Source organism: Haemaphysalis longicornis, unplaced genomic scaffold, assembly GCF_048455015.1.
Source record: "Haemaphysalis longicornis isolate Haplotype H1 unplaced genomic scaffold, Haemaphysalis longicornis Haplotype H1 scaffold_15, whole genome shotgun sequence".
In the NCBI taxonomy this organism is placed as follows: domain Eukaryota; kingdom Metazoa; phylum Arthropoda; class Arachnida; order Ixodida; family Ixodidae; genus Haemaphysalis; species Haemaphysalis longicornis.
In genome coordinates, this window is record NW_027526257.1 from 22511961 (window position 1) to 22537744 (window position 25784).

General features: G+C 46.1%; 1 pseudogene; it reads left to right on the top strand.

The window, feature by feature from the left end:
- The first annotated feature begins 22581 nt into the window (after positions 1 to 22581).
- On the top strand, positions 22582 to 25001 carry LOC144165719 (uncharacterized; annotated as a pseudogene).
- Positions 25002 to 25784: the final 783 nt, after the last annotated feature.

Genomic DNA, 25784 nt, shown 5'->3' on the forward strand with positions numbered 1-25784 from the left:
CAGGTGTGCCACTTCAGACTTCAGGCCAGCTAGCACAGTGTTCATGACTCTTTGGAACGTTGCTGGTGCCGTGCATAGCCCAAATGGCATCACCTTGAACTCGTATAGGCCGTGTGGGGTTATGAATGCAGTGTTCTCTCGATCTCTGTCGTCCACTTTAATTTGCCAGTAGCCTGTCTTTATATCCATCAATGATCGATGAGAAGTACTTCGCGTGGCAGAGGTGGTCGAGGGCGCCGTCGATTCGTAGCAGGGGGTACACGTCCTTTTTTAAAGATCTTGTTCAATCGCCGGTAGTCACCGCAGAACCTCAGTGTGCCGTCTTTTTTCTTCACGAGTTCGACCACCGCAGCCCAAGGAATTTTTGATGGCTGTATAATGTCGTCTCGTTGAGCATGTCGTCGATTTGAGTCCGGATGGCTTTGTGCTCGTGTTAAGAGAAGCGGTACGGTTACTGTGGGGTAGGTCGGGCTCCATCCTCGGTTATTATCCGGTGCTTCGCCAGATATGTTTGACGTAACTTTGAGTTCGACGAAAAGCACTCGCTGTAGCGACGCAGCAAACCAATAACTTGTTCCATTCTTCTTGCGGTAGCGCCGGATTCACGTCGAAGGGGTGCGGAAGCTTGAAGGTATCATCGGGTGCGCGTTCAAAGTCGGCGACTGCTATCATGTCACTTGCTTGTGCGTTTCTTCGAGGAACGCAATTGCAGCGCACCTGTTCAAATGCTTGTACTCCTCGGTGAAATTGGTGACCAAAACGTGGGATTTGCGCTGCTTAAACCACGCAATGCCTCTTGCGACAGACACACCGCGGTCGAGAAGCAACATTTCGTCAATCTTCACGATAGCGTCGACGTTAAGAGCAGCCCCTTCACAGTAGACGGTGATCATCAAGCTTACCTGGGGTGGCAAGGTGACGTGATCATCTGCGATCCTTACAGCTGCACGGTGTTCGGGATTAGATTAGGAAAAAGTTACCGACTTAGTCTGCAGATCGTATAATGCGATATTGTCGGTGAAAAAGTTCATTCCGAGAATTACGTCGCGGGAGCAGTTAGTCAAAATGACGAACGCCGCTGGGTACGTCGTGCCGCCTCTGGGGAGGCGCGATGTAGAGATTCCACTTGGCGTCACGAGGTGGCCTCCTTCTGTGCGTATGTGCGAACCGTCCCATCTTATCATAACGTTCTTCATCTTAGACGCGAATGACACGCTCACTACCGAGTAGTCGGCTCCGGTGCCGTTGACAAAGCCGGCTACTGAAAGATGACTAAAATGACTACGACAAAGCCGTGGATAGACAACTGTATTTCGGACGCCGCCTTCCTCGAGTTCCCGGTGCGTCGGGGCGTTGCATCTCGGCTTGTGTGTGTTGGCTGTCGGGCACTGTGCGCCGTTGTTGTCGTTGTCTTCTGAGCGGCAGTCTAAGTCATGTTGGGTCCGCGTCGCGCCGTGTAGCTGTCGTCGTGTTCGGAAGTCTCGTCAGGATACGGTCCGGTCGTCGGGATGAGGTCTTTCCTCGCGCTATTCCGCGCGCCCTTCCGTCGTTGGAGGGTTTTGATTTTTCCGCCGTTGTGCAACTTCACCTCCTGAAGTTGCTGCTTTTAGTTTACCCCGCTTGGGCTGGGGGACCTTTCGCGTGCAAAATCAGCATTGTTACGGTGGTTGGGCGACTGGTATGGGTAGGGCGACGGCGATCGGTTTAAACGGGCTGGTCTGCGGCTGGCTGATGTTCGACAGGTGTTCTTTGATCTCCGATGTGCGCTGGCTGGGTTGGGGGTGGGGTGATGATGATAATGATGATGGTTTCTTTTGGTTGCCTCTTTGTATCGGGGTGATGACATGTTATTTTATCAAAAAGGACTATAATACCTATTTTTTACACTCTTTGTTTAATACTAGCGGTGCTTAGGGCAGGCACAAAAAGCTTATTAGGCACAAAATACTTTTTTTTCCTGTTACAGGTGGTAGCTGTGTCAGTCAATGTTACCCTCTCTGCTCTTTGTCCAAGAGCTCTCTAATCTTCTTTTCGTCCCCTCGACAGCCTGGAAGTTAGCTTCCTCTGTGATACCCTTAAATCCTAGCGCTTCTGGAAGGCGAATATTTCCGACATGTAGATTTTGATGGATACTCTTACATTCTAATACTATGTGCCGCATAGTTTCTGTTTCCTTTCCGCAGACCACGCAAACCCCATCATTTTGTAATACTTCCCCACAAAGCTTTTAGTTCGCAGGCAACCTTCTCTAGCCTCAAAAAGCAAAGCGCTGCCCTGTGAGTTGTCGTAGAAATTTTCTTTCCTGATGTTCAATTTCTCAGACCTGTACATCTCTAACGACGTTTTAGCTTCCACTTTTCCCCTCTATTTATTTGTTTCAATCTGCCTTGCCTCTTTTTTCGTTACCTTGGCTGTTTTGGGTTCTCGATTGTTATTTCCGTATTTCATTGTTAGTCTGCTAGTCTTCCACTGCGTGTCCACGCTTTTAGAGTAAAGATACCTAAAAAATACAGCTACCCACCGTCGATGATTCAATGCTCTCAGCCTCATTTCAAACCATTATTTACTCTGCTTCTCTAACTTCAAACGACGCCCAGCCCATATTTCCCTGAACTGCTTCGTTAGTTGTTTTTGCATGCGCGCCAAAGGCCAAACGTCCTACCGTTCTCTGGTTCCCTTGCAGGCCTGATAGAACGTCTGATTTTATCAGAGTATAGCATTCACAAACGTTAGACCCGGAACCATTACTCCTTTCCAGATTTTTCTTAAAACTTAAAATTTGTTATACCCCCGCAGCGCTCTATGCTTCATTATAGATGCATTTCGTTTTCCCTTAACCTTAGGTTGCTCCTCGTGAGTTCTTAAGTAGTGATCCCCATCGTTTATCCACACTCCACAATATTTATATTCCTTCATTCTGGGTAATTCACCTTGCTGGATAAGCACTACGTCACTGGCAGCCTCATTGAGAACCATTATTCCTGATTTTTCTGCACTAAAATTTTATCCCAGGTCGGTGGCTTCCTGGCCGCAAATATTTATTAGCCATTGCATATCAGTTTGGTTATCAGTTAAAAAAACAATGTCGTCTGCTTATAACATTTTTCGAATATGCTGTTGTACCACTTCACCTTGTAGCATATAGGTTTGGTCTACACCCTATCTGACTTTGTTCCAATTTCTTTCTAACCCTGCCATGTAAAGCATAAACAGTATTGGGCTCAAAGGGCATCCCTGTTATAGTCTCCGATGGATGTTGACCGGCTGGGCGCATTTCTGTGCTTCCCATTTAAGGTGCACTCTGTTATCTTTATAGATTGCCATAAGGAACTGTATTAACTCGTCATTTAATCCCTGGAGTTTCAGCATCCTCCATAGCCGTTCTCTGTTTACGTTGTCTTATGCCCCTTTAATGTCCAACAACGTATTTCATATTGGTGTAGTCCGTGCTTTCGCAATTTCAATGCATTGCGTTATCAACAACAAATTGTCATTTAGTCGACTGTCTTCTCTAAATCTATTCTGCAGTTCCCCAAGTATTTCATTTTCTTCCATCCATGCTTGAATTTCCGAATTTATCGCTTCTATTACGAGTCTATACACCACTGACGTTACTGTGAGTGGTCTGTATGAATCAATACTGGCTTTGTCTCCTCTGCCTTTATATAATAAATTCATCCTACTTTCTAGCCAGTGCTCTGGTATTTGTTTGGTTTCTATTACCCTTTTTATTGCCCTCATAAAAGATGTTTCCGTTTTAGGTACAAGCAAGTTTATCATTTGCATTGGCATTCCGTCCGGGATAGCTGCTGTCTGGGGCGAAACCTTTTGCTCTTCTTTTTTCCAATCAAGGTTGCTCGAACTTATTTCCCTTTCCGAGGTTATCTGCGGAGCTGATGTTATCGGTGCAGGCTTCCCTATCACTATTGCCCTTAGCTTCTCACTAATCACTCGATGAATGTGTTCCAACGCGTGCTCTCCTTCTAAATGTTAAAATCAATCAGAAATTTTTGATGGATATCGTTTTTTTAGCTTTGTATTTTTACATTGTTCCAAAACTTCTTGGATGTGCTTTTGTCTCTCTTCCGTATATCTGCCCTCCATTGTTCGCTTTTCTGCTTGACCTTTGCTTGCACTATTTTCTGCACTTCTAGTTTTTTTCCACGGTACATATTTTACTTCTCCTTTACTACCTCCGGTTCCTTACCAGTTCTTTTTGCTTCTTTATGTTCTCTCGACGCCTTTCTTCGCTGGTCAACAGCCCCTTTTATTTCCCTATTTCACCAGATTCTCGGCTTTCTCTTCCCTTTCCGTCGGTTTCGTTGCTTTGCTTTATTCGTCTTACTGTTTATGAACAAAATCCTTTCGTCGTACTCCCAATTTTTGCCTGGGTATTTGTTGATTTCCTCTTCCAATCCATCAGCGATGATCTTTACCTGCTCATTGTTCAAATTAGTTTCTCCTCTTGACCTACTTTTAAATTTGTCGAACCCGCCACGGTGGCTCAGTGGCTAAGGCGTTGCGCTGCTGAGCACGAGGTCGCGGGTTCGATTCCCGGCCGCGGCGGCCGCTTTTCTGATGGAGGCGAAAAGCAAAAACGCCCGTGTGTTCGAGATTTCGGCGCACGTTAAAGATCCCAAGGGGGTCAAAATTAATCCGGAGCCCTCCACTACGGCGCGCCTCATCGCCTGCGCTGCGTCGGCGCGTTAAACCCTACAATCAATCAAATCAATCAATCAATCAAATTAATTTTGTCGAGGTGCACCTCCTAAGTGCAAGCTAAGCCGCTTGTGGTCGCTTCCTATGCTGACTGTTCCATTTTCATCAATCCTCATTTCCCGCAAACTTTCGTATACTTCTCGGATACTAAACTATAGTCTATCATGGAATGTCTGTTACCGCTTTCCCACGTTATTTGTCCGTAACACTTGCTTTCCCTGTTTACTATAACTAGCTGATTTCCCGGCCATATATATTCACTAGAGACCATTGTTGTCAGTGTATCCATCGAAATCTTCTATATGAGCATTCATATCTCCAACTACGAATGTTTTGCCCTAATCTTTGAACTCATTTATATCTCTTCTCAAACCGTTTACCATTTCCTCATTTTCCTCCCTAGCACTACTTCCGGTCCACAGATACACAACTCCTAACCATGTATTTTCCCCGTCTATGGTGCCTTTAACCCATAGATGCTCTTTACTGCTTTCTTGCACTCATTGCCAGTCGCTCCCGTGCATTATGTGCATGCCAACACCTCCCCCTTTGTTCATTCCTGTGGTTCTGTTGCAACCTTCCGAGACATAATTGCCTAAGAACGCTGGGGCTTTTAGGCCTTGGAGGTGAGCCTCAGCGAAAGCATACACGTCTATTCCTTCCGTTCAAGCTGTGTTTGAATTTCCACCCACTTATCAGGATTTCTGCCTCCCTGCATGTTTATGTAGCTGAATAAATATTTATTACATTTGTTTTTCCCTTTCTGTTTACGGGGTTTATTTTTGTCTTCTACAAAATTGTTCGCTCCATTGTTTTCACCTACATCGCTTCTGTCAATGTTCTGAGTTACACCTGTAGGTTCTCCATTTAGCTCTAGGCCTGGCTGCCTCCCACAGTTAAGTGGGCAGGAGTCCCCTGCTTGCCCTGTGTCCCCTAGTTCGCCTTCCTTAGCGGCATGGGTCCCCCTAAAAAAGCTGCCGCTCTCCCACCTAAGAGCCCCCCCACCTCGTTTCCTAGCCTAGGGATGAAGTGAATCCCGTCACACAGGAAAGCTTGCCTATGTCCAATGCTGCCCACTACCCTGTTCCCGTCAATCACTTTAAGCCCAAGTTCCAGGCCGTGCCTTACGATCTCAACGTTACCAGCGAGTACTGCCCGTTCGGGGTGTACGCCCTGCTGCATCACCTCTGGCACGGTGCAGACTACAATGACCATATTTGGGGCCGTCGCCCGAAGGTCCTTTACCCCCTTCGCTATCTCCTGGCCAAGTTTTTTCTCCAATCCCTTTAGAACATCGTGAAGCCCCGCGGCAATCACCACTAGGTTTCCTGCTTTACTAGACAAGGCCAGCTGCCCCTTCGCTGCAGTCATCACCGTCTGCATCGTTTGACTGGGAAAACACCCCACCTTCACACGCTTATCCCCCTTTACCCTTTCAACTATGGCAGCGCTGCTCCTCTTCATGTTAGAGTTTCCCGCAATGATTACCACGCTATCATTTGCCACGTGCCGCTCTTTACTGGTATCCTGCTTATGGACCTGCTTTGCTCGCCTATCTTGCATCACGTGGGAGTAGCTGTTGCCTTTCGTTGCTTCTGCCCCATGTATCACCTCGGCGGATGCCTCCGCGTCGCTGTAAGGGCCGCGGAGTTCGTCATTTGTAGGCGAAATTGCGTTCCTTTCTAGCTTCCTTTCACCTCCTTCTAACTTAACCTCAGCGGCCCTCCGCTCATCGCGTTCGTTATTTAGCGCTGCCTGCAGTTCTCCAACCCGCTTAGCTAACCCCGTGTTATCAGCTTCAACGCGTTCTAGCCGCGACACCAATAAGCATAACCGATACGCACCTGCCCCTTCGTCTGCCTCACCGCCATGCCCATGAAACACCTCTGCGTCTACCCGCCACGGACAGCTACGACACTGTACCAAATTTCTACGCGTCATGTCGGCAGACAAACCCGACCCAACGAGAAAGAACTGTGCGGTAAATACTCAGCTTCGGCTGTCCTCCGCATCCTCTGCCGTTCCGCTGTCCTGCATAGTAGAACACGCTGTTGTCGGACCAACAGAAAAGCACGTCCGCACTGGTTGTCTGCGCACTGGCAAGTCGACGGAGAACCCTCGCAAACCAAGTCTCTTGTGGGGCCAGCGACGGTAGATGTGGTCGGCCTCTCCGCAGTGGTAGCACAGAGGACGATTATCGGGAGTTTGCCGAAATGTCCATTCCCCACGCCTCTGGTGCCCCGCGCCACAAGCGGAGGCCGTGGTAGAATGAGGACTGCAGGCGGGCGCGAGAGGCCCAAAACAAGGCGTGGGGTGTCCTTCGTCGGTGCCCCACGTCGGGTAACCTCATTTTGTTCAAACGGGCCAAGGCGTTAGGAAAACGTGTGCGTCGTGAGGCAAAACGACAGTTGGCGTTCCTTCATACCATCCATAAACTCGTACACAGACACACGGAAAGTATGGACGAGAATACGCAAACTCAAAGGACAACAAACACACAGCCTGCCTCTGGTTAGCACTAAAGGGGACACACTCGAAGACCAGGCTGACACACTCGCACAACACTTCCAACACGTGTCCAGTTCAGCACACTACACAAACACTTTCATGAAACACAAACAAACGTCCGAAAAGAAGCCTATACTAGATAACAATAGCTAAACATCTTCTTATAACTCAGAATTTTCACTGCACGAGCTGAGGGCTGCTGTGAGCACGTTTAAACCCTCAGCTCCAGGCCCAGACAACATCACATATACAATGATACCATACCACCACGCAGACACTCTTCTAACACTCTTACACCTATATAACAAGATATGGCTTTCGGTGCACATTCCAAACTCTTGGAAGGAGGCTATAGTTGTAGCTTTCCTCAAGGGGGGAAAGGACCCGTCGTCCCCCTCAAGTTACCGTCCTATTGCCCTGACGAGCTGCCTGTGCAAGCTTCTCGAGAAGATGATAAATCGCAGGCTCGTGTACTTCCTTGAATACAACGGTCTTCTCGAGAGCTGCCAGGCAGTCTTCAGGGCGGGGCGATCCACGAACGATCAACTCGTATCTCTTGAATCGTATATAAAGGATGCCTTCGTTCATAAACAGTATTGTGTAACTGTGTTTTTCGACCTCGAGAAGGCCTACGACACCGCTTGGCGGTACGGGATCCTCAGTGACCTAAAGTCATTCGGTGTCTCGGGTAACATGTAAACACTCTTATCAGTTACCTGTCAGAAAGAACGTTTCGAGTGAAAGTCGGTGGTGCACTCTCAAGGGTTCACGTGCAAGAAAATGGCGTGCCACAAGGTGGTGTGTTAAGCTGCACTCTCTTTATAGTAAAAATGAACTCTCTTGGTAAGGCACTGCCACCCACAATCTCTTATTCCATGTATGTAGTGACGTCCAGATATCCTATAAATCATGTAATATGTCAATCTGCGAACGTCAAGTCCAGCTTGGTGTCAAGAAACTTGCCGGCTGGGCAGACAAGAATGGTTTTAAATTGAATCCTGCAAAAAGTTCCTGCGTTGTGTTCTCCAGGAAGCGTGGGGTTCATCCGGACCCAGACATTCGTCTTAAAGGCGTGTCGCTTCCTGTGAACAAGGAGCACAAGTTCTTAGGTGTGGTGTTGGATCACAAACTCACATTCATTCCCCACATCAAGGAACTTAAAAATAAATGTCTCAAAACAATAAATATACTTAAGGTTCTCTCCCACCAATCCTATGGTTCCGACAAAGAACTCTTGCTTCACTTGTATACTGCTTTGGTTGGGTCTCGTTTGGACTATGGCAGTGTGGTGTATGGTTCGGTGACTAAGACAGCCTTGCGAATACTTGACCCAGTGCTACACTTGGGCCTTCGTCTTTCGTCGGGTGCTTTTCGAACTAGCCCTGCTGAGAGTCTTTATGTTGAGTGTAATAAGTGGAGCCTTGAGAACCAACGAACATACATGGACTTGCTTTATGCTTTTACAATTTCATCGCTGAATAATCATCCTTTTTTCCTGTCTTTAACGATACATCAACATCTCTGCTCTTTGTAAATCGTCCATCCATTCCTCTGCCCTTTTCACTTAGAGTGAGAGAGCGAGCCTCGGATCTGAGCGCTTCGTTTTTAGACGTGTACAGGTCATCCTCTTTAAACATTTTACCGCCTTGGCAAGTTCGCCCTGTGTCCTGTGACCTTTCTTTTATGAACGTTGACAAAAATTGGGTATCGCGATCTGCAATACTGCAGCACTTTCTGTCTCTGCAGTTTGAATACCCAGTTGCAAATTTTTACAGTGACGCGTCTAAAACCTCTATGGTCTCCTGCGCTGCTCATGGTCCGAATTTCAGCGCAGCCAGAACCATGAGCGTCCACGCGGCAATTTTTTCAGCAGAAGCCTATGGGATTTTGCTGATTGTGCGACACATACTTGAAAATCAAATTCCGAAGTCTATCATCTACACAGATTCCTTGAGTGTTGTTCGCGCATTGTCATCGCATACACCCCCTAAAAACCACATAGTTAATCTTGTATTTAACACTATCATGTCTGTGTATGCAAAGAAGTATCAGCTGCTCCTCTGCTGGGTTCCAGGACACGCTGGGATCGCTGGGAATGAGTTGGCAGACGAGAGGGCCGCTGCTGCTGCACTCAGGAACACTGTAGACATAACAACCGTACCCTACACAGACCTCAAGCCACACATAAGACAACACCTGCGCAGAACATGGCAAACACACTGGGACGAACAGACAGACAACAAACTACATGTAATAAACCCACACTTGGGATGGTACACAGCTGACTCACGCAATAGGGCACACCCATGCGACGCACTCGTATCTGCTGACGGGATCGTCTAGACCCCAGTGCAGCAGGTGCGGAGAGGCCCTATCTATACTGCACATACTAATCACATGCAAGGCACTTCACACAACACGACACAAACACTTCAGAGAACTCTACAGACGACATATTCCGCTACATCCATCCTTTTTTCTAGGTGACGATGCCATTGTTTCTGTGAAACGTGTGCTTGAGTATTTGTCAGACGTCAAGTTTTTAAACCTCATTTCCTATCGCGCATCATGAAATCTGGCCCTATACACCAGCAATGCTCATTGTCGTTTTGTGATTTCACTTTTGTTTTTACTGACTTTAGTGTTTAAGGTTTCACCTCTCATATATGACTACTGTTTTGGCGCTCTTTGCCCCAGGTGGCCTTGCGCCATAAACATCGAACCATCATCATCATCATCATACGTCCGTCTTCCTCGGGGTCTGGTTTACGACCACAGGGGGTAGGGCAGGCGAAAGTGGGCGGCGGTGCGGCGGGGCCTCTCGACGAGGAGTTGGAGCAGGGCGGGGTCGACGAACAGCTTCGGTGTAGGCCATAGCTTGTGGCTCACGGGGTGCTTCTGATGGCGTAGAAGTCCCCTGTGCGTGTTGAACTCCTTCTCGGATGACGTCGATGAGTGAGGCGACTTGGGGTCGCGGCGGTGTTAGGAAACGTTTCCTCAGTTGTTCGCGAACGACGGCGCGGATTGTTTCCCGTAAGTATTTGGTCACGAATCCAGGGGCGTTGACAGGGATCACCAAAAACGCGTTGTGTGGTCGATCGTACTGCCTCGAACGCATGTCCAGGGTCCTCTCAATCATGAATGCCTCGGTCACGAACTCAGCGACTGTCCTTGGGGGGTTGCGAATTAGTCCAGCGATGAGCTCCTGCTTTACGCTCCGCATAAAAAACTGCAGCTTCTTCTCTTCCGTCATTTCTGGTTCAGCTCATCGGAACAGCATCTTCCTCTCCTTAACGAACACTACAACACCTTCGTTGGGGTGTTGGATTCGAGTCGGCAACAGTAGCTCAGCTCGTTCTTTACGCACCACCGTTGCGAACGTTTTTAAAAATTCTCTTTTAAAGATACCCCATGACGTTAGCGACCTCTCGTGATTCTTAAATCAGACTCCAGCCGAGTCTCCCAGGTGGAAAAACACTTGCCTCAAGGTTTCTTTGTCGTCCCATCGGTTGAAATGTCGGACGCACCCCAGCTTGCCAAGCCACTCTTCAGGGTCTTCCCCAGAAGATCCTCGGAATGATGGGGGCTTCCGAGGCTGCTGCAGAAGGACGGCAGGATCGGGTTGCTTGACCATGGTGTTGGTAGCGTCGTCTTCCTTCTTCACTTTCTCCTTTAGTTGACCGACCTCGGGTGGTAATCCTTGGAGGCGGAGGCTGGCTCTTGTTGGACTGGCTTGGTGGATTGACGATGACTTATGGTTTATATACGCAGCACCTTTACCAGATGTCACGAAGCCACAGACGACGCAGTTGCGTTCGAGGAACACACGTGTATTGGAGCGAACGTGTGCTCCCTTAACAACTCAAATAATACAGAGGCGACGAAGCAGCAGTCAACAAAGTGACGTACGCATGCGAGCTACGGCGAGTCCAATACCGCGGCGTCTGCTCTGCGGGCTTTTTATGTTTCCGCGTGCGTGGTTCTTGAACCGTCGATTCACTTCTAGAACATTGTAGATCCAAAAAGATTATTCTGGGCTGTTCTTGTTAAATCGGAATGCCCACATAACACATCAGAACAGATAACACATGCGGCACAGAAAGAAAGAGCGGAACACGCGCCTCTCATGGCACACACAACACCTAAAACACAGACCGGCGCAGGCGGACAGCAAAAGCAAACCACAAATAAACAAACCCAATGCATGGTTCGTGCCAATATTACATTAGGTACATGAGATACCCGTCAGCGTTAGGCAAAGAATTGGGGGTTATACATCCAGTAGCCTGCAAAAAAGATGTTTACTCCCAGTTTTGTAGGCAGCAAGCTGCTGCAATATAAATGAAAACAGTAATTTTATGTTTACAGCTCCTTATTTGTTCTTCCACACAAAAAACGTTTTATTCGGGTACCCCACAAGGGCAATCTGGTAATATTTGTATATGTCAATCAGGTATAAGCCTTTCGTGTTCATATTTGTAATTTGAATGTCAAATGAAACCAACATCGTTCCTTCGACATGGTGTCGTTTATGCTTTTTTTTATCTCACAATTGTTTATGCTGATGAATTCCAGAATGACCCCTTAAAGGTCACCTTGAGCAATCTTCACGACGAAGTTGGCGACACGGCGGACCCCGAGCCCTCATACTCACGCTGTATTCTACTGTGGCTAGCTGTTTTAAGGGGAAGGGCAGAAAACTGAAACGGTGGCCATCACAGCCCAGGTCAAGCTCCGGCGGATGGGCTCCCTGTCTGTTTACAGGCAGGGAGCTCCGGGACTCTTCAGCTTTCAGGGTAAGGCTGACGAAGAAAGTATGCTATATAGTACTTTCTAAACGCCCCCCCCCCAAACGTGATTGGTCCCTGAAAAGGGGCCGCACCGTAGTTTCATTCCCACCTCTTTTAACAACTCTTTTCGGCATCTGTGAACAACTATTCTCGTTTCCTTGCTATCGAATCTCTCGACACAGTCCGCCCTCTTGCTTCACAATCAGTATTTTTGATTACAAAATACCTTGACAGAACAATTGGGAAAATCTTCAGTGCCAAAAAACAACGCTACAGGTGAAGTCCTTGTTGAGGAAAAAAATAGCAGCAGGCAACCACACGTTTTGGTCAGACGAGAATGGTTGATCTCCACATCAGGGTCACACCCCACCGCCACTTGAATAGCTCGCAGGGTGTTATCTCTGAGGAAGACCTCCTTAACAAGAGAGACGCTGACCATCTCGATGGGTTAAAGAATCAGGGCGTCACAGCCGTGTGCCGCGTCACGATGCATCGGGACGATAAAATAATCCCCACGAAACATATCATCCTTTCGTTCAAACGCTCCCCGCTTCCTGGACAAATCAATGCAGGCTTCATTCGATGCTCCATTCTTCTTTACATTCCAAACCCCCGCTGCTGCTTCAAGTGCCTGCGGTTCGGAAACGTAACCAACTTCTGCCTGGCCGTCTGACCGGCGCAATGTGCGCCCAGCATGATCACCCATCTGACAATTGTCAATCATCAATCCTCACCTTCGCCAACTGCCAGAGACACCATGCCACCTACTCTCGAAAATGGGAGAAGTTTAAGCAGAAGAATCATATCACAAATTTGAAGGTACCTAAAAATATCACTTTCCCAAAGGCGCAGAAGAGGTTCGCTTCTTTCCCGCTGGTGAGGTATGCCGAGTGGCTCGTCGGGGGGCGGAGCGGCGTCTGGTTTCGGCAGGCACACAGTACCGCGAGTCGGACTTGCTCCCACCCTCGAACTCCCGGGGTTGCCTTATGCAGTCCAACCCGTCACCACACGGGGTGCTGAGGCAGCAGCAGTTGTGGTGCCAACCGTCTCTGTTGGGACTGATGCCGCTCACGCTCTTACCTCCACGTCCTCCAGTGCGTTGGAGGGTGCGGAGGGGATAGACACCGGGGGCCCCGCATCGGATCCCACCACAACTGCATAGCCCGTGCCTATTCTGGCTCCCCCGACGCCCGCGATGTTGGCAGCTGAAACGAAGAGCCCCCGAAGCGGGGGCCAAGTCCGGGGGGCCCGGTTAGACGGGCACATTGAGGACATCGGACGATGAAAAGGACGTCGCGCCGTTCTTGCCTGCAACGCTGCGCAAGGAGCGGCATCTGACGTGGAACCCTACAGAAAGGCCCAAAAAGCCCGAACCCAGAGTCACAACCCCGAAAGAGTACACATAAACATACACACACCTGTAGCTCTCACTGTAAGTAATAGGAAGAGAAAACATAATACAATAAAACTAAAGAGGCCTTCTGAAAAATCTTGGCCATGTGTACGAGATACTGCACTCTAATCAGCCAAGTGTCCTGTGTCTACAAGAAACACAGTTATTTCTAAACAAAGAAATTTTAAATAGGTACAAGGTACTCAAACTAGACCGAGTTGGCTACACACGCTCTTCGGATGGTGTGACCATTGTTGCCTAAAAATTATTAGCATGCCGCCCCCCCTCTTTAAACGCAGTCCTTGAGTCTGTAGCAATCCGTACAGTAATATTTATTAGGTTGATAACAGTATGCTCCATTTACATCTCTCCTCATTTTACACTTCTTAGCTCTGATTTCGAGGCACTGGTTAACCAGCTACCTGAATCGTACATTCTGACAGGTGACCCTAGTGCCCACAACTCACTTTGGGGCTCCTCCCGCACGGACTTCCGAGGTCGCCTGATAGAGAAGTTTCTTACATCCTCTGGAGCATGCCTTTTCAACAAAAAACAACCTACATACCATAACATAAGACATAATACGTACTCACATCTTGACTTGGCTATTCGTTCTGCAGTTCTCATTCCTTGTCTTCACTGGGGTGTGGGCACGGATTCAACGAAAGTGACCACTTCCTCACTTCACTAATGGATAATAGGTAATGGCCCGTGCAGTCCATGTTCCCAAAAGAGGTTCAATGAAGCCAGAGCTAACTGGAATGCATTTACAGAGACATTTAAACTACAGCACACATCCATAGCACATTTACACGTGGAGGAAGCCGCCAAACTACTCACGGCGCACATACTCGACGCAGCCGAAAAGACCATTCCCCAGGCCTCCAGGGCACCGTACAATCCGAGAAGGCCCTGGTGGAACGATGACTGTAGCCTGGCGGGAGACGCCAGAAGAAGGCGTGGAGTGTCCTTCGTCGGTACCCGACATTTCAGCACCTCTTCTCTTTTAAACGGGCAAAGGCACTTGTGAAGCGCGTGCACCGTGAGGCGAAAAGGGAGAGTTGGCGCGGCTTAGTGACATCCATAGATTCTTCCACAGACACACACAAGGTATGGACAAGAATACTGAAACACAATAGACCTCGGATACATAGCCTGCCCCTGGTTAGTACATCAGGAGATACACTGAAAGACCAGGCTAATGCACTTGCACAACGCTTTCAACGCGCGTCCACTTCAGCACACTACACTAACACTTTCATATACCACAAACAATCGGCCGAAATGAACCCTAGAATAAATCACAGTAGGTAAATATTATTTTATAACTCCGATTGTTCACTTCATGAGCTCAGGGTCGTTCTCACCACTTGTAAACACTCATCTCTAGGCTCAGACAACATCACATATGCAGTGATACAGCACCTATACTCAGACACTTTTAAGTGCGAATGCACTTCTTAAGTGACCCGGAACCTGCGTCCACCGGCGATGTCCGCCCACGTGGAGATGGGCGCGCGCAGCCTGGCCGCTGACATGGCACATACCCACGTGGGGGATTGGCCAAGAATCGGGCGTGAGAAGGGCTAATGCACCTGCCTAAAGGAGTACTGACACGAAAGTTTAAAGCTGAGATCCGCTCTAGCAATCAAGTACAACGACAACACAAATAGGTGTCTGTGAATAAATGCATCTTTCTTTCTTTGTAGTTCTGTGTGTGTGTGTGATCTCTCTTTCGCGAACATTACCGAACCGCGCAAACTCAACTCGTGCATTCGCACCTTCACATTCTTCCCCTCGGGGAAATGCGGGGAATTTTTCTAACACTCCTGCACCTATATAACAAGATATGGCTTTCGGGGCACATTCCAAACACTTGGAGGGAGGCTATACTTGTGGCTTTCCTGAAAGAGGGGAAGGACCCTTCATCTCCCGCTAGCTATCAACCCATTGCCCTGAGCAGCTGCCTGTTCAAGCTTCTCGAGAAGATAAATAACCGGAGACCTGCGTACTTTGTGGAGTAAAATGGCCATCTCGAGAGCTGCCAGGCAGGCTTCAGGTTGGGGCGTTCTACCAACGATCAGTAGGTTATGGTGGTAATATTCATAAAATATTTATTTGTACATAGGCAGTTCTGCCTCAGGGTATTCTTTGATCTCGAAAAAGCTTACGGTAAAGCTTGTCGACAAGGCATCCTTAGCGACCTAAAGTCCTCTGGTGCAGCAGGTAACATGTTAAACACCATTTCTAGTTACATGTCCACGAGGACATTTCGTATTAGGTTAGATCATCTCTCTCCGGGATACATTTGCAGGAAAATGGTGTGCCGGAAGGTGGAGTTTTGAGCTGCACATTGTTTATAGTTACGATGAACTCTCTCTGAAAGGAAGTGCTGCCATCCATTTCCTGTTACATCTATGTAGATGATGTACAAATAGCTTTTAAATATTGTCACCTCTCAATTTGCGAACGCCAAGTTCAGATCGGCGTTAAGAAATTTGCTGGCTGGGCGGACCGTAATGATTTTAAACTAAACCCAGGCAAAAGTACTTGTTCGCAAGCGCTGGATTACGGTGCACCCTGAGATTAGCCTTCATCATGCATCTATTCCTATAAAAAGGAGCTTAAGTTTTTAGGTGTCATATTTCATGAAAAACTTACGTTCGTCCCACACATCAAACAACTTAAACATAAATGCCGTAAAACACTAAACATTCTCAAGGTCCTCTCCAAACCATCCTATGGTGCAGACAAACAACTCCTTCTGCCCCTCTTTACCGCTTTAGTGGGGTCTCAGTTTGATTAGGGGTGTGTTGTCTATGGGTCGGCCACGAAAACAGCTCTAAAACACTCTACCCACTGCTGCACTTGGGGCTTCCCCTCTCGTGTGGTGCTTTCAGTACAAGCCCTATCCAAAGCCTGTATGTGGTATACGAAAGATGGTGCCTAGAGCACCAGCGAACATCTGTTGATCTGTTATGTGCTTGTAAACTATCATTAATCGACAACCATCCTATTACACCAGTTTTTATAGACACATTGACAACACAGCTTTTTTTGTATCGCCCATCTATTTGTGTGCCTTTCTTACTTAAGGTTACAACGGAAGCTTCTGAACTGTCAATCACTTTTTTGGACACGTTCAGAACATCTCCCCTTGACTCTATAGCGCCCTGACATTTTCGCCCTGTACCTTGGGACCTGTCGTTTACACAATTACCGAAAAACAGGGTACCCCAAATCGCGATTTCGCAACATTTTCAGTATCTGTAGCAAAGATACCATGGTGCACAATATTTTATTCATGCGTCAAAAACTTTATCGCGGTGTCTTGTGCTGCGCACGGACCCAACATTAGCATGCTGGCATTCCTATCAAACATATTCAAATGATCTTCCAAAGTGACACACAATGGTACTGGCCGCAAAATTTAAACGTGACAATAATGCAACATTGAAAATTATGCATGGAAATAATGACAATAGCCAGTGCTTAAAAAATTATTGCGATGAGAAAAAGCTTAACCTCTTCTGAAAAATTTGTAAAAACATTTTAAGGTGACATACCCCGCTAAGGCTGTAAATCTATCTAATATCTTGCGGTATATTTCATAGATGTAAATTTATTTACATCAAGTCATGTGTTTTGACAAAGAGAGCAATCTTTGCTTTGCAATGATGTACACAAGCTACAAGAAAGAGACCTTTGGCCTTAACCAGTCAAGAGGAGACCCACTTTTTTTAATCTATTGCTTTTGTGCGGGGTGCACACATCCACAGAATGATAGCCCAATACAAAATTGAACTGAGCAACACCCATGGCTTCGTTTTCGGTGTGACTGGTACAAATGTACAAACATTTATGCGATTATCGAACGAATGTCACATTCAACCATTCACTGCACGCGCGTGCTTCCGAGTGTCATGCCAATTTCAGCCATCGTACCCTCAATCTGAACGCAGACAGCCTTGTTTGTAGTAGTGCACTGTACTGAGTGATCGCTTTGAAAATTCACAATCCTTTTAGTGTAGAGTAGACTGCTATGTGCCTTGGCTAAAAGAGACCTAAAGCGTACCACTCCAGTACAGGTACGACAAAGGATGAGAAGCACAATATTGTAATTACTTAAAAAGAAGTACCCACAAAAAAAGAAATCATAACTGTTGCGAACTCAACCTGAAGTGGTCGACCGAGCGTATTGGCGATCGGTTGCGTGCAACAAACCGTTATGCCAACGTACCAGTATGACCCTACTTCGCTCAACACAAAGCCCAAAAACGGCACAAACTCTAGTGCTTATCCATTTACAGACTCGAATTCACCGCTGATATTTCGCGGGAGTCCGAGGATTCCCCGAAACCACAGGAAAATTGATTGCCCAACTCCTTTCAGAGAATCTGCGGTGTACGGGACAGGAAATCGAACAGCCCTACAGTTCCACTTCCGCACGCAATGTCGGCGGTCGAAAGGAAAATCTACGTATCCTCAAAATCAGTAACTGTGAAAAAACATTACGGCTAATCGGCGACGCAAACGTCTAACACAAAACAGAACAGCCCTATCCTCTTTAAATACACAAGTAAAGTGCAAAAAGTTGACTAGTCACTTACCTTAAATCACAGGCAGCATATCTCCGTCGAAACAATACTCCAATGTCTTTAAAACAGCCACAACAAAGCCACTCGACGAGCGTGTACAACTCCAGGAACTCGGCAGCCAGGAGGAAGGGCATACAGTTTCTTAGTCGGTTTACTAGAGAGAAAACTGCGCCTCGTAAGCCAAGTCGTCGTAGGGCTTCATAGGAATACCCCCTTTTTGGCTTGGGTTTCGCATGACGAATGGATTCCTAAGCGGTTTTCGGGATTTGCTTTCTTAACTATGCATTAACACTTTTACGAGCTACACGGAAGCCGAAATCGTTGCTGTTCTGTGATAGCCGTGTTCGGAGAAACAGCAGGCAGTGCGTTATCGCACCTGACGTTCCTCATGCCGTATTCGAAGGACGCATGACTAAGGAGGTAAGATGCTGCCGCGGCATTTGTAGCCGACGAAAAGAAGAAACAAAACTTACTTCGTCGAAGACCACATACGACCACGGGGATACGACAGATACGGGCGTATGTAGGCATCCTATCCTATCATCGTGCACAACCGTTTAACGCCACGTTTCTTTTTTTCTTGTTAAACTAGTTGCAGCTCGGTGCACCGATTCTCCAACCAAGGCAACGTTTTAATAGGCACGCTCAAAAAACTTTCCAAAATTTTCAAGTAACCTATTATTCGCGATATTGTAAAATGTTTTATTTATTCATTTATTTATTACTGTAAGCCTTTCTCAGGGTCATACAGGGTGGGCGTGCAAATATACACACTCGGGTACACAACAAGCAATATTGCACATACCGAAAGAAACATAATCGCAAGATGCTAGTGAAAATAAAACTTGGAAGATGAAAGCTTTTGTACAAAATTATGTCCAGGTCACAAAACGTCATCGTGGCATGAGCAGGTGTTACAGTGATCCGTGTGTCGGAACCGCTTAAAAACAAAAGAATGAGAAACTTTTATTCTTCATAAAACAATCTTTCTAGACTTCGCACAGATGAATCTGCAGAGGAAAAAGTAACGCATTCACGTGGCAGTTTGTTTCACTCTTCCACTGCTGACGGGAAGAATGAATATTTAAGTGTCACAGCGTGACATGAATGGTCTGATGCACTTATTATGGTTGGTACGAAGGGCGTGATGGTTACGTGGCTTAATATAGTTGTACTTATTTATGTTGAAACCGTTGTAATAGAAAAGAAAAAGAAATTTTAACTAACCGACCGGCGACGGGCTGCAAGGGTCGGTAAGCATGCCCTTCTGCACAGCTAGGTGACACTGTAATACCTAGAATACTTGCAATAGATAAAGCCAAGGGCCTTGTGTTGGATGTTTCCTGGTTTGCTGAAGATATATTTTTGATGGGCTTCCATACAATGCTAGCGTACTCAACGATCAGCCTTATGAGAGATTTATATGCTGCAGTTTTACATTTTACATTAGAAGGCGCCAATGCAAGTTTTCGACGCAGGAACAGTAGCTCGCGATATGCTTTTGTGTATGCGCTGTTAATGTGTGCATCCCGCTTCAGTTTACTTGTAAAAGTGACACCCTGGTATTTAGAAGCGTCGTTTCTTGCATTGTGTGTGCCGCCCAAATTGTAATTAAAATGCTGAAATGTTTTTCAGCGAGTTATGCTAGGGCAAGTTGTTTTCGACACGTTGATTTACATTCTCCACTCCAGCCACAAACATGCAATATTCGCTAGTGTGTTGGTAAGTCTAAGCTCATCATCAGTAGTGCGGATAGTGGTGTAGATCGTGCAGTCACCTGCGAATAGTCTCATTTTAGCGTTAAGCTCAAGGCACTTAGTACATATTACAAACTACATATATTAGGAACAAGATGGGTGCTAAAACAAAACCTTGCGGCACTCCGGAAAAATAACTTCTTATGAATCAGAGGCTACGTTGTTTACGATTACATACTGGCTGCGATTTCATAGTTATATTTTCATCCATTGTATTATGTAACTCTTAATACCAATAGATACAAGTTTGTCAGTCAATTTACTGAGGGGCACCTTAAAAGATTTGGCGAAGACTATAAATAGGGCATCGGTTTGGAGTTGTGAGTTATTAGTAGTTACGAAATCATGCGTGATTTTCAAGAGTTGAGTAACAGAAGACAGGTTTTTACAAAACCCGTGTTGGTTTGGGTGCAATAAGTTGTTATCTTCTAAATATTTCATTATTGCCTTGTTGATTACATGTTCCAATAACTTACAGCAGCAACTAGTTAGTGAGATAGGCCTGAAGGTTTCTATGAAGAGCTTGCTCCCGCCTTTATGAATTGGAGTTACTTTTCCACACACCTATTCTGCAGGTACAGAAGCTGTTAGCAGGGATGCTTTCAAATTGCTTCAAGAAAGGGACGCAGCTGCTCTGCAGAGCGACGAAGGAAAACATTTGAAATATTATTAGGACCCACTGATTTCTTAACATCAATCTGCAACAGCAGGTTAAGAATACCTTCTGAAGTGATAACGACATCGAGCATTGAAAAAAGATGCACCGGAGCAACAGCGCTGCTTCGTGCACATGCGGGTGTAAATACCGACTGAAAATATCTTTCGAAAGCATTGGAAACAGGCTGTGCATCATTTACAACAGTACCTTCAATTTTTACTTCGGGTGTTGGGTTTTCAGGCCGTGCCAAGTAACGCCAAACAATTTGTGGTTGATGCATCATGAAGTGCCATAATGTATGTGAAAAAAAGCTTGCTTTGCACTGCTCATTTGCGCCTTAAGCTGAGATGCAAGTTCTGCTAAAATGATTGGGTTCCTCTTGTTCTCGCGCATTCTGTGTATCCTTTTTTTAGGTGAATAACATGGCGATTGATCCCTGGTGTTTTTCTTCATGTGCGTTTTATATTCGCTAAGATAAAATTTTGTTCACAGTGCGTAATTATTTTTTTAGTTGAATCTACATACTCAGAGTCTAATTATAATTGCAGTCTCTGATAATGATATATAAAATATTTTTAATCAGTCTAATGAGTTTCCCCCAAATATTAACCTTGTTCCTAACTACAACCTTGGCCTGCGGAATACAAGGCACAACCTTTCCGGCAAAAATACGCTTTGGTTCCTGTTTCCTTAGTTTTAAAACACCTGTTTTTATTTTCAGCTTACATAATTCTACACTATTCTTTGAGCTTTTCTGGCACTTTGTTTATATTTCCGGTCACTAACACGTTTCAATCCAAGCCAATGATGAAATTAGGGTGAGCGCGATGTATAATGGCAGTTCATGTTGACACAGCCGGCCTTGATGTGAGCCGCATAGACGCTAGCACCAGATTCTTCTGTAGTGTATATTGTTAGAAACTCATGAGGAAGGGAAAGCGATGCCGTGATGGCGTGGCGATGTTGCTGGACGGAACAGTGAAGTACCGGTGCCGGAGGTTTGGTTTCCACTTTCTCTTTATGTTTTCAAAACGCAGTTCATACAACAAGTCGCGAAGTGAACTAAATGCGTCGAAACAAATTCTGGCTTGAACACAGACACATAAAGTAAGGTAAATAGAAAGATCAGGTTGCCATACCCTGCAAAACGTCGAGTTTGTAAGGCTATCCAGTCTATCAACAAGTTGTTGAATAATCACTGCGAGCCGGCCTAGTTGGAACTGATTCATTTTGAAGGTAATAGCGCACAGAAACAGGGACAAAGAAAGGAACACACGGACAAGCGCCTTCCATCAACTGAGTGGTTTATTAGAAAAAACACAGACTTTTATACCCTACAACACTGGGCAGTTCAGTTGAAGAACCCATCACCGGCACACATAGCAAAAAACGTGTACACTCCTCAATTCACACCAACGCTGATAGTAGAAGAAAGCAGGACCAGAGAAGAACGGTCCAAGGTTTCTGTAATACCTCACGTGCATGGACTCTCCCATAGAATTAAGAAGGTGGCAGAAAATTACGATGTAAAAGTGGTGTTCTCTGCACAGAACAAAATAGGAAGTGTGTGTTGCATGGTGAAACAAAAGTATGAAAAAGAAGGAAAGAATGAAGGCAAGAATGAGTGTACTGTAAGACATGGAAAGCAATTTGTTGATTGTATAAAAGATGTCGTGTATCGGATACCAATGACGTGCGGTCATGTGTATGTCGGTCAGACTGGAAGGTGTGTAATTATAAGACTGAGAGAACACTTATCTAGTTTAAAAGGACGCCCGTGCACACACTTGGCTTTACATTGCAACGCGTGTGGATGTACACCATGCTTTGACAACACTGTCATTTTGTTCAAGAATCACAATAAAACGTCAACCGAGATCGTTGAGGCATTCCATATTTCCCACCAAAAAGGAGATCGTGTAAGCCATCCCTCAGTAACATTGTTAGGTAAGGAACTGTCGCTACTATCAGCGTTGGTGTGAATTGATGAGTGGACACGTTTTTTGCTATGTTAAGGTGATGGGTTCTTGTACTGATCTGCCCAGTGTTGTAGGGTATAAAAGTCTGTGTTTTTTCTTATAAACCACTGAGTTGATAGAAGGCGCTTGTGCGTGTGTTCCTTTCTTTGTCCCCATTTCTGTGCGCTATTACCTTCAAAATGAATCAGTTCCAACTAGGCCGGCTCGCAGTGATGCTTCAGTTTATTTCTAGTTCTTCTTGCCTGCTGTCTTCATGTCCTAACTTAGACTTCACTAACCCTACAATTCTGGTGCCCATCATTGCGGTCTGTGAATGCAGGTCTCGCGTTTTAAGCTGGTACCTAAGGATTGGGCAGTGCCCCGTTGAGATAGAGCTACTCTCAGGGTGGCTTCCACCTTCAGATGGGCATTGGAAGAGGATGAGCAAAACCTGGAGGTCTGAGTTCCAGAGACAGACTAGGCACTTCAAGGAGTGCCTAAAAGTTGCGTGTACATCTCCTGTGGGTGGACGCGTGAATATGAAGACCTTCAGTGAGTGGCGCAAGCAGGCAAGGATGCTCACCGAAGCCCTGTGGGACGACGTGTGACCAAGGCTACCGAAGAAGCAGAAAAAAGTGACCTCCAAAGGACGCCTTCTAGTGCTAGGGGACGCAACGGTGGACGAGAGCCAGCAAGAGGTCCTAAGGCTTGGACCCAAGTACTGCGTTGAACCACTACTCGACATAGTCGACAGGCTGGCACTTACAAGAGACGTTGCACGGTATCTACCTGAAAACGAAAGGGACAGATGTGTGGTGGAATGTGTCGACGTCGTGGCAAAAACTTCAATACGCGCTAGGACTGGGCTGAATGTCGGTAAAGCTGCCAAGTATTTGGTTGACAACAACCTACGTGTTGTTCAGGCCGACAAAGAAGGAAAGTTAGTGGTTCTGCCTGATGCTTTGTATTTAGAAAAGGCTTCCATGGCAGTCGGAAAATGCTTCAGCAATACTGAAATCAATGTGGAAAGTGTGAAAAAACGGGCGGTAGAGTTGTTGAAAAGATGTAACCAAGAAAAAACTAGCATCAGAGGTTAAGAGCACAAAAGGTTTGAAGCTGGATGTGTTTTTCTCCGCTAAGACACATAAGCAAGGTGTTCTGTTTAGGCCAATTGTTTCGGAGCGGGGTACATGGCAAGGGGTCGTTTCTGGGTTTTTACAGAAGATGTGGAATTCCATGAGCACGCGTGACCCGTTTTTTTGGCTAACTCTGAGAATCTAGTTAATTTTCTGTAGTCTGGCTGTGAAGACAACAGCTGGGGCTTCAGTATTGACGTTCAGGATTTGTATTATTCACTGCCACATGATTCTTTATGTTCTCCGTCAACGAATGCATAAGTAAGGAGAATATTGAAGTAGCTTTCCGCAACACTTGTGGAATGACCGTGGAATCGTTTCTAGAGCTTCCACATTTCTACTTGAACAATACACCTGTCGGGTTTGGTGACGAGACGTTTACACAAACTACAGGTGTGTGCATTGGTTCGAAGGTGGCCCCTGTCCTAAGCACAATTTTTCTGAGTAGTGTGGACCGAGAGCTGGCCAACGATGTAGATAGCGTTGTTACGAAGGTGTTCAGGTACGTGGACGATTACTTAGTTGTGGGCTCAAACGTCGACAAAGAAGTGTTCACGAAGCGGGTGCTAGACGCGTTTAAGTTACGAGGCAAGGGGTTCATGTTCACGTCAGAAGTACCCGCTAATAATATGCTGCAGTACCTTGATACAAAATTGACCTTTCAATCGGATCATGTATGCTGGACGTATTCTCCCCGTGCTGGAAAACCTCTCCTTAGCTACGCCTCAGACCATTCGTGGTTGGTCAAGAATGGGATTGCTGAGTAATGCTTAAGATCTGCCTTGCTTAAGTCGTGCTGTCACGCAATGAATGACGCTTTCGGACAACAAATATGCCGGTTGCGGGACGCTAGTTATCCGCAAATTGTTTTGCTTGCATCGTGTGGCCGGTTGCTCCGAAAGTTAAAACAGGAAAAACAGCGCACGACGGAAGAAAGCAGGACCAGAGAGAAATGGTCCAAGGTTTCTGTGATACCTTACGTGCATGGACTCTCCCTTAGAATTAAGAAGGTGGCAGAAAATTACGATGTAAAACTGGTGTTCTCTGCAGAGAACAAAATAGGAAGTGTGTGTTGCATGGTCAAACAAAAGTATGAAAAAGAAGGAAAGAATGAAGGCAAGAATGAGTGTACTGTAAGACACGGAAAGCAATTTGTTGATTGTATAAAAGATGTCGCGTATCGGATACCAATGACGTGCGGTCACGTGTATGTTGGTCAGACTGGAAGGTGTATAAATATAAGACTGAGAGAACACTTATCTAGTTTAAAAGGACGCCCGTGCACACATTTGGCTTTACATTGCAACGCGTGTGGATGTACACCATGCTTCGACAACACTGTCATTTTGTTCAAGAATCACAATAAAACGTCAAGAGAGATCGTTGAGGCATTCCATATTTCCCACCAAAAAGAAGATTGTGTAAGCCATCCCTCAGTAACAGTGTTAGATAAGGAACTGTCGCTACTATCAGTGTTGGTGTGAATTGAGGAGTGTACACTTTTTTTGCTATGTGTGCCGGTGATGGGTTCTTGTACTGATCTGCCCAGTGTTGTAGGGTATAAAAGTCTGTGTTTTTTCTAATAAACCACGCAGTTGATAGAAGGCGCTTGTCCGTGTGTTCCTTTCTTTGTCCCCGTTTCTTTGCGCTATTACCTTCAAAAAAAAATTGTTGAATAAACCTACATCACATCGGGAAATCAATTTTGGTTAAAAACTATGAATAACAGGCACATTTTCCGTTTAAAGTAAAATTATATTGTCCTGTCGGCGAAAAAAAACTAACACACTGAGGATCGAACCACTTACTTTGCAACAAAAAGCGAGTGCGTTACCACTGCACCACAGCCACTTTTTCTTATTGCCTCGCTTTACAATATAGCGTTTTGTTGCCTTATCTGTGTTTTATTGGTGTTTTGTTGCCTTTTATTGCCTAACAATGTAGTGTTTTGCATAACACAATACATTGATAAAACTGGTAACTGACGCTTGGGTAGAAGAAAGCCAGCTAAAATTGTTTCATGGTCGTTAATGTTTCCATCACCTGCAACAATTCCGGAGGCTCAGGCTAAGCCCTCTTTGGAACAAGATGACCAAGGGCCGAGACGTGCCGGTGATGCGATGGTGGTTTAGTGCTCTATTCACAAAATTGGCGAATGGAGAAATACGAAGCAGCTCGAGCGGGAGCTGCTCACGAGAGAAAACGAGCACCGATGATGATATTCGCATCGGTGCCGCAATGGTGATTAGAAAGTTTCTACATCTTTC